This window comes from Macaca fascicularis, chromosome 14, assembly GCF_037993035.2.
Source record: "Macaca fascicularis isolate 582-1 chromosome 14, T2T-MFA8v1.1".
Lineage (NCBI taxonomy): Eukaryota > Metazoa > Chordata > Mammalia > Primates > Cercopithecidae > Macaca > Macaca fascicularis.
Genome location: NC_088388.1, coordinates 30,536,347 through 30,545,669, shown reverse-complemented (window position 1 = coordinate 30,545,669; position 9,323 = coordinate 30,536,347).

Here is a 9,323-nt window from a genome sequence, read left to right as displayed (position 1 = left end):
TAATGTGACAGAATTTGCCAAAGAAGACCAAATCATGTGAGAAGCACGGACTATACAGCTCAAAACTGGATCCTTTGAGCGAAGAGTTTTTCTTATGCTCAACATTGGATCTTTTTAAAAGAGGACGAGATTTGGATACCGTTGTCTAAGGAATGAACTACAGATTTGGCTTTTTTGGACAAAACTGAAATATGTGGTAGATGTTCCCTCCCTTTTCTATTTTTGGCTGTCCACCATCCTACTCCTTCTATCTGGGGAGATTTTCTTACCCTATTGTGTTTTGTATTGGTAAAACCCAATGCCCTATTTCCTGCTATAGAAGTTGGAAAGAGGAAACTTGTCTCTTCTCCTGAATTCTGGCAGTGTTGGTTTGTGACCTACACTTAGCTAATCAGATACTTGGATATGTAGGACTTGGAATCTTTTCAATGCGACACAAGGCTGCAGGTGTACATGGAAATAGGATCATCTCAGCAATAATGGCACAGCAGTAATGGTGGTGACAGCAGCAGCAGATAATGGCTACAGCACTGGCAGCATCCACAGCACATTTTAGACGTGTTCTTCTTAACACATGATCTTGATCATGTTTGCTGTTCCCTGACTCCCCAGAGCGGCTCAGTTCTTACATTTTTCCAAGCCTCATTCTCCTGCCTTTCTGTCTATTCTGTGAACTTCCCTAAATTCTTCCAATAAATTTATTTCCTGCTTCAGTTAATCTAGAGTTGATTTTGGTTGCTTGTGCTTAAAGAATCTAGATCATAGCATGTGGGTGAGATGAATCATTCCTTCTCAGGACTCTTCTAAATGGAACACTAGAAAGACTCAATGGTGTACTTAAGTAACTGGTTTTAGAGGAAAAAAAAAAGGTTGGAGAGGTGCTTGTATGACCAATGCTCTTCAAGGAGCTAGGAGGAATTGGTGATTATTTATTGTCAGGTCTACAGAACTATACAAATCATATTAGTTGAGTGATGAATACAATCTTTCTTCAGAGAAAGTTTGGCTTGTCTTTGAGTTTTCTGCCCATGTAGTGAACATAAGTGGGAAATAATGGTACAGAATACCTTTTGTTTTTATGGTGCTATTTGCCTAAGTGCCCTGGAATCTTACTGAACAGCAAAAAATACTCCTTCTTTATCTGATAAATGTCTTGAGACACACAAGAAAATTGGATCTTGGAAGTCCTGATTCCTTAAGGGCTGCATCCTTCAAAGGTTCTGGAAAAAAAAAAAAGCATCAGAGAATGGATTGATTTGTCTCTGGTTCCTTGGATCAGAAGGACTCTCTAACACTGGGCTTATGTAGTATTTATGGGTCAACCCTGAAACAGGCTTCTGTACTGCTGGGAAACTACCCAGAGTCAGAAGCTAGTTCCCAAATATGATGGAACATGTTGATAAAGAACATTAGTTGATCTGCAGTGTACTATCTGGAAGCCATGTGGAGGCCACATGAAATGCAAGTCCTTCATTGAGACCTGGTGACTCAATAAGCAAACTGCCGCCAGGGGTCCCGTCCCAGCAACAGCCCCACCAGCATCATTTCAGTTGAAATGTCTCTATTTTGCTCACAGGGGACTCTCCCATACATCCTAGTTTGTTGTTCATTTTGTTTTATTTCAGTGGTCTTACAGTTCTCTTAGACGAGAATCCATTGCTAAATGCTATAGACAACATTTTTTTCTAAAATCTAAACCAAGACATAGAGAAGTTCTGGAAAACAAGAAGGAATTTCTTCTTCTGGAAAATGAAGGTGTGGTGGATCAAAAAAATTGTCAATAAATTCCTTCAGGAAGGCCAGTGCAGAACCATCAACACCTTTTTGGAGTTTTAAAGGCAAAGGTTGCCACACCTGCTTCCCAGGTGACAGAGCCATGCACATCTTGGTAGAAATAAAACCTGAGAGTGTGCTGGGGTCAGTGCTGGAAATCGACAGGGAACTGGCTCAGTCTTGTTCAGAGAGGCAGGATGTAGGGGAGTATCCCAAGTTAATTCTGAGTCACCAAAAATGATTTTGCAGATTGGGGAAAGATTTAAAGAATCCAGAGAAAAGAGAGTGTCTGGAGGTAGGAAGACCCAGTGAGAACAACCAAAGATGATAATCTGATTGATTTTGCTGAATATCACCTATCTCATGTATAACGTCATCCTCAAGTGAGTGACTCTTACCCCACCATGGCCTAAAGGTACTTCTTGGCATGGACCTGATAGAAGAATAAATATGTTTACATTTAACATAAAATTTTGAAAACCTTCACATGCTGCCTATTCAAGGATATGAATTACCCAGCTCCTTTTCAGCTACCCACGTTTAAATCTCTTGCTGCTTCTCACTGAGCCTGGGAGAACCATGCCAGCTACCTGATTCCTAGAAAAGTGCTGACTCCTCCTTAGGTTATATTTTCCCTGCCCAGGTGAAGGTAAGATGGAATTGACTGCACTATTGTCTGTTTTTGTCAATGCCATTTCTCTAGGAGTCTTGGAGTCTTATTTTAGTAGCAGAAGTTTGTTTTCCTTTGTTGACCAAAATTTTCAGATGCAGAAAAAATCCCAAATTCTAAAGATTCTAGTTCCTTAAACTCTGCTTTCTTCAGAATTTTTGGAGGATAAGCATCAGAAGAGGGTTATGGGTACCAAAAAAGAGAAATAATGAATAAGATTTACTATTTGATAGTACAACAAGGTGACTATGGTTAATAATAACTGTACATTTTAAAATAACTTAAAGAGTGTAATTGGGTTGTTTGCAACTCAATGGATAAATGCTTGAGGGAATGGAAACCCCATTCTTCATGATGTGCTTATTTCACATTGCATTCCTGTATCAATACATCTCATGTACCCCATAGATATATATCTATGTACTCTCAAAAATTAAAATTAATAAAAAAATTAAAACAGAAGAGGGCTAGAGAGTGAAAGAGGGCTCCTCATTGAAAGATGAGGAGGGAATCCCCCATCAAGAGTCTGTTTATGTACATCGTGGCCCAGACCTACCGAGATCTGCATAGAGACAAGGTGAAATAAGACTGTGTTTTGGAAACTGTGGTAAGAAGGAGGCAATGAGTCAGTGCTTACTATCGCCAGAAAAAGATATTGCTCACTGGGGAGTCTTTGGGGCAACGTCTGTACATGTATCTGGGGGTGGAGTTGGAAAGAGAGATTGGCACATGGGTATTTGGAGGAAAGCAGTGGGAAAGAGAGAATGTGAATGAATGAAAAGTGGGAAAACACATTGGGGAAATAGTACCGAAAGTGGGTCTCTGAGGCAGAAGGAGCCATCAAAGCAGAAGCAGAACTCAGTGCCGTGTTGATAGTGAAGGGAGATTTGAAGATTGTATAGGGAACACACAGACATTCATTTCATTTTTTTCATGCTTCTAATTTTAGTTTCTTTTCAGCTCAACACGTGAAATAATTGTGGTTTAGAGCAATGTAGTTTCGGTAACCTTAGGGCTATACTTATGTCCGAGTTTAGGGCTTAACCAAACATAGCATACCTGGAAATGGTCCTTTATTTATCAGTAGCTGAAATAGAAGCTGAGTCACAGTAGTGACACAAACACATCTGGTGTGTGTCTCATGCCTTCAAACTCCACATGGTGTTGGCGATCTTTGCTTTTACTTGCTCAAGACTTGAAATATCCTTGGTTGATATCCACTCACCTTGCTCAGTGCAAATGCCCCTCAAACTGATCCTTCACTAGTTATTCTCCCAGATATAAGTGACTTTGTTTCTATAATTGATGTTCAGAGTTGAGCTATAGGGCATTTCATCAACTAAAGCATCTGCAATTCCGCTCATTATTCCAAACACTGGGAATTAAACGGAGCTCATCTTTGGAATTTCAACTGTGCTTACATTGGATTTTATGTGTGGGAGGAAGAATCATCTTGTTGGGAAAAGAAAAACAAGTACCCTCTTCTCAGTTTGTAGTAATCAACTACAACTGCTATCCTTTCTACCAGCTTCCTCTACCCCTAGCATAGAAGAAATAGGCGAGGATGGGGAGTGCCACTATTTCAGTGGCTCAGAAGCCACTAAAAATCAGTGGGATAGATATACATCTGCAAGTCACAGTAGGACATTCCCTTATTTCCATGCATTATTTCTATTACATTCAATACCATGAGAATCCTCTAATGTAAGCTGTGCCTACATTAGGGAAAATCAAGATGATCCCTTGGACACAAGAGAAAATACTAGAGCTTCTATTATATTTATTTTTTATGTTATCCTTTTACATTTTCTATTTTTGTGTATATGTTTATATGTTTGTGTATTAGTATATTGGTAAATGTATATTATCTATCTACTCATCCCTTCTCTCTCTCTCTGTCTGTCCCCCACCTCTCTATCACATCTGCCATATGTCATCTATCTAGCCATCCTTCTATCAGGAAGTACACTGAGAAGTTTTTTTAGAAATACACATCCATAAGAGATTCTATTCCAGCAGGTTTAGGTGAAACCTAGGAAACGATAGCTATCAGGCTCATTTATTTCTGTTAAAGAACCTTTTATTTGAGGTAACCTTACACAAAATCTTACCATGTAAAACAGATCAAGATGGGCTGCTCTTTTGCAGGAGGGCTAGAGGCAGGGTTGGGATGGTCCAGTCCTCCAGGGTTCCCCTTTCATTTGCTCTCTCCTCTCCTCTCTGTGGTCAGTGTAAACTCTTGTTTGGAAACCACCGTGGAAACTACTGAAAGATGCATCCTTGGAGATTGGTTGGTTCAGTTATTGAAACTGGACTAACAACACAATTAGATCTTATAGAATTTCCCACTAGCTGTATTCATTCTCGCTGTTCTTCATGGCACGTGCTAAACACCTGTTCACCATCGCAGCTCAGGATAAGAGAAAGGATTGTAGCTGCTCGGGTCTGACACTTGGAATAGATTCCTATTTCTAAAAGAATCTGTTCTCCCCATGTCATTTCCTGTCTTCCCTTATTGCTTCGTTTTTCTCGCACAGTTTATTTCCCTGCAGTGAACAGTCAATACTCATGATCATGTGCATTGCAGAGTATAACCAGACTCCTGCAGCAAGCATTTGTCTGATCTTATTTCAGATTTCAGTTAGCTCCCTCTGCAGAAGGAGAGTCTGCTTAACCTAAATGCAATCCCATATCCTAGGCGCACTTCGCCCCCTGGTCAGTGCAATTAGGCTCATGTTTGGCTATGATTTTATTTTTGATTTTGCTGGTTTAGAGATGGCCTGTTTCCCAAGAGCACGTTACACTATCATTTATAGAGTTATGTTGTCTTTGTGAATAACCTTAAGGGGCAAAATTACCTTGTAGAATTAGGGAGAAATGTTGGGTATGGCAGATGGAGATACATCACTTCTCTTCAAGAAAGGACTCACTGTGCAGCTACTAAGAGGGTAATCAGCAGACAGTGTCCCTGTTAGCAATTTTTGAGCCCATGTCATACTCTGCTCAGAGTGGTCCCATGACTGAGCAGGACCACGAAGGGAGGGCTTGACTATTTCCGTCCGGTGGGAACTCGGCTCCAACAGGCAATTAGGCAGGTTAGTCTAATAAAGACTGTATCATGATCGGGTGGCTCTCCCATGCCCAATCCTACTTCCTCCCATTTCCTTTCATAATTGTTACTTCCCCAAAAGCCTTATGCACTTGGAATTCTGCCTTGGCATCTGCTTCCCTGAGAATAAGAGGTTGGGGATGAGGGAGAGGAAGTGACAACCAAATATAGATTGCAGTATGCTCCTAGACTCCTGAAGTATACTATTCCCAACCTGTGGCTATGAATAGCCTCTGGGGAGCCTCAGAGGTATTGCAAGAGATCTGCAAATATACACACATGCCCAACATTGCCTGTAAACTGAATACATAATATATCTAAGTATATTGAATAATGTGCGTTCTGTTTTTCAAATATGTAAATAACAATTCACTAAAATAGTTTTTCTAATACTGCATTTTTAGATCAGTGGGTACTAATAGTACCACACTCACGTGCGCCCGCACACACACACACACCACACATACATCCAGGAAAAGTTTTTGTTTTGAAGAGGTATGTTAAAAGGGCTGTGAACCACTGTTTCAGATGCGACCCTCTTGTTTTTATACATTAACGGAGACTTTCCCCAAAGACAAAAAAAAACAAACAAAATCTTTGAGAAAGGCTACCTAATTCCCAAATTGAACAGCTCTAATTTGATAAATCTTGATAACTAAGAGGTGCAGAATGACCAATTCTAGAGGATAATGAGACGTTGTGTGGCCTCTTAGTTCAATCTCAGACCTCTTAGAACATGTGCTTTTTTTACTGGCAGCCTGGGATCCTGACCTTCCTGTTCAGAGAGAGAGGACAGGTAAAAAGTGTTTGACTTGAGTTAAACATCTCCGCTTGTTTTGGGGCAAATTGCTTGGTCTTTGCATAGAAGAGTTATTTTTAGGGAGCAGATACCATGTAATTTTGGACTGTCAGTTAAATAGAATCTTATAGCTGAAAAGGACCAGTTACCTACAGAGGAAGACACAGACTTATTCTGGGGAGTATAACAACTTGTCCAAAGCCACACAGCTAATAAGCAGAGCATGTTTCTCTTAACAGCAGACAAAAACTGTTAAATCAAACTAAATTTGGGCTTAAGAAGCCTCCTCCAAGTCTTATGTGATAAACTACAACCTAATTTAGTATGTAAACAAATTGAAAACCTAACTTAGGAATTTGCCTTTGTAACATATAGCTGAGTCTCAGCCAATTACAGCAGCTGAACTTCAACCAATCACAGCTGCCAAACTGTTCTCAGCCAATTACAGCAGCTGAGCTTTAGCCAATCATGGCTGCCAACTGATCAAACTAGGTTCAAGTAAGACAGACACAAGCTGTAACCAATCAGTCTGCCTCTGTAGGCCACTTCATTTTTTTTGTATGTCACTGCCTTTTCTTTGGAGATAAGTATAACCTGCACATATGGTGAGGCAGAGCATTTTTGGTCTGACATGCTGCCCAATTTTAGAATGGCAAATGAAAGCCAATTCAGATCTGCACAACAAACCTAGTTATGTAGATCTTGATTGATTTTTAATGAAGTAATTTTTAGTAGTTTTGTCTTTTATCAGAATCAAACTGTGGATTGTGATTGAAGTGATCAAAAATTACTAGCTTTATCTGTCAATATGCTAGATTATGTTGCTATAAAAAATAACCAAAAAAATGTTGATGGGTTAACATAAGGGAATTTTATTACTGTTTCATCCAAAGTCCATTGTAGCCTGGGATGATTCTTTAAGACTTTGGTCCTCCACATGGTGCCTCAGTGATGCAGGCTGCTTTAGTCTAACACCACTTCCATTTCAACAACAAAAAAAAGTTTACAATTGTCATAGCAGAGAGGGAGCATATTGGAGGGTCACTCACTGGCAATTAAATGCCTTGGTCTACATGTGACACACAGACCACAGGCACATGACCCTTTCCAAAAAGAGAGGAGAATGGGATGAGAGGAAGCACTAAACATCTCCACCATACCAACTTCCCAGGGAGCTAGAAAATTCCATTAGTTATTGTTAAGGTAAATTGCAAAAGTTCTCTGACAGTATTAATTTATTAAGTCATTATCACCCAATAGCATATAAATCATACATTATTTGATCAGTTTTGATTTAGTAACTAATGTTTCGAAGGACTAAACAGCTGTGGGGAAAAATTAATTTTAAGATTCCTTCTCTAATTAAAAAAAAAAAAAAAAAAAAGCAGCCCACGGGTTTAGTGAAGTGGGACAGAATTATATGGGAGGCACTTCCAAGGTGGGGGAACAGCACTGGAGATGGATAGTGGTTGAGGGCATGAATGTCAGAGAGAGGACTTTCCAAGGGAAGAAGGTACGAAAGAGGATGGAGGCTGCCATGACCATTGTCTTTGAATTTGCTCCACGTTGTCCATGTGAGCAGAGCACCTTTCATATGTCTGTGGGTATCACTTGAATGACACCAAGTCTTATCAAACCTTTGATTTTTGTGTCTATGATCTGCCTTCCCTCCCCATCACCCTAGCGACGCTTTGAAAATAACTTGCTAGGCTAGACGATTGGGTTTCCTGTCACATTTTAGTGTCTGCCGTGCTGTGAAGACTGCGATGGCAGAGCTACACATTGCGGAAGGAAGTCAAGCTTGTTTTCAGCATCAGTTGATTTATTAGATCCTTGATATTTTCCAGGCTACTACAGATACTTCTGTTGACCTGGCATATGCAGGTGAGGTAACCCACCGAGGCTGGGAGCTTTGTTAGTGTTTCACAGCTGAGTGTTTACCCAAGTCCTTTAAGCCATCTAGGACTATGGGATGGACTTAAACACTCTTCTCTTTGAGTTCTTCCACCTTTTCACTCTGAGTTGAAAATATTAGTGAAGAGCCACTTCTGTCCTTAGCAGGTATGATATATTTACTCTCAGACTAAAAATTGCTATAAATGTTATAAGAACAAGATCTAAGGGTCTTATCAACATATTCTAATGGAGTTTTCTTGAAAAAATGGGCTAACAGAGGTGTCACTTATTAGTCTAGTGCATGACTTTGGAGTCAGACTGCGTGGATTCACATCCTGGTTCAACCACTTACTAATGATGTGGTTGTAGGTAATATACTTAATCTTTCTGAACCTCAGTTTCTTTAACTTTCAAATAAGGACAATTGCATCTACTTCAATGCATTCAAAGCACATAGGAGACATGCAATAAATGTGAACTCTTATTGTTCTTGTTGTGCTTTCAAGATATTTCTGGGCCAGGAAGCTCATGCCTTTAATCCCAGCACTTTGGGAGGCTAAGGCAGGAGGATCCCTTGAGGTCAGGAGTTCAAGATAAGTGTAGGTAACATAGCAAGACCCTTGTTCTACAAAAAAGAAAAAAAATCACAGGTCTGGTGGCGCAAGCTTGTAGTCCTAGCTACTTGGGAGGCTGAGGCAGGAGGAGTGCTTGAACCCAGGAGTTTGAGGCTGCAGTGAGCTATGATTGTGCCACTGCACTCCAGCCTGGACAAAAGAGCAAGACTATATCTCTTAAAAATAATGAGTAAATTAAAATATTTCTGGAGAGCGGATCTGATAATTTGACATCTATGACTATCATTGTCATTGTCTACAAGATCTAATATGATACTACTGGCATGTTCTTCATTTTCCACATCCATAAAATAGGACTAATGTTGCTGGCCCTTCCTGCCTTACTGGATTATGATATATTAATACATAAGTGAAGTAAAAGATGCCTTGAAAAATATATTTATACTATTGTAGATATGATATGTTGTCCATTGTCTTAGACCATTTGGGCTGCTATAACAA